Raw genomic sequence first — 811 nt, forward strand, 5'->3', positions numbered from 1 at the left:
CCCAATTTCCTCACCTCTCTATTATATACTTCATCTCAATTTCACTAGATGCCACTGTGGAATGTAGGGGTTGAACCCATGACCACCTGGTCTCCATTGGGCGACCTTATCAACTGAGCTACATCCATCTGGGCAACTCTCTCTCTCTCTCTCTCTCTCTCTCTCTCTCTCTCTCTCTCTCTTTCCAATTAGCTTACCCTAGTGATAAGTTGTTATACAACTAGCACTACATCTTGGGTTTGCAACCCGATTTCCTTACCACTATTATTCCATATGTACATATATCCTCTTAATTTACTCGGGGTTTAAGTCATGACCTTCTCGTCTCCATTGGGCAACCTTACCAACTGACCTACATTCATCTGGGCTCTCTCTCTCTCTCTCTCTCGCTCTCTCTCATGATTCCAGGAAACTACATACGGGCGGGTGGGTCAAGAAATTGGGCGTGCGCGTGAACATGTGGACATGGTCTTTTTCTTGCCATCCACTCGGAAAACAGTAGAAAAAAGACAGGGAAGAAAAAGGATTGAAGGCAAAATAAGAACATTCCGTCGGAGGGATGGACGGGAATTTGACGGCGGCTAACGGGCGTTTGACGGCGGCTGACGGCCGTCAACGTCAGCCGCTCTCTCTCTCCCTGCCTGCCATGTCTTCTTCTTCCTTGCCTGTTCCTCAGGCACAGAAAAAAGGCCCCATTAAAGAAAAAGAAACAGAAGAAGCATATAATACCCCAGGAATCCAGGCTAAAGCAGAGGTAACACAGAGATGAGAGAGATCCCTACTTATCCACACACCAAATCCATTCCTCTCT

This window comes from Azolla caroliniana, unplaced genomic scaffold (genome assembly GCF_043228905.1).
Source record: "Azolla caroliniana isolate FFs.n. ecotype wild unplaced genomic scaffold, voAzoCaro1.0.p SCAF_16, whole genome shotgun sequence".
Taxonomy (NCBI): domain Eukaryota; kingdom Viridiplantae; phylum Streptophyta; class Polypodiopsida; order Salviniales; family Salviniaceae; genus Azolla; species Azolla caroliniana.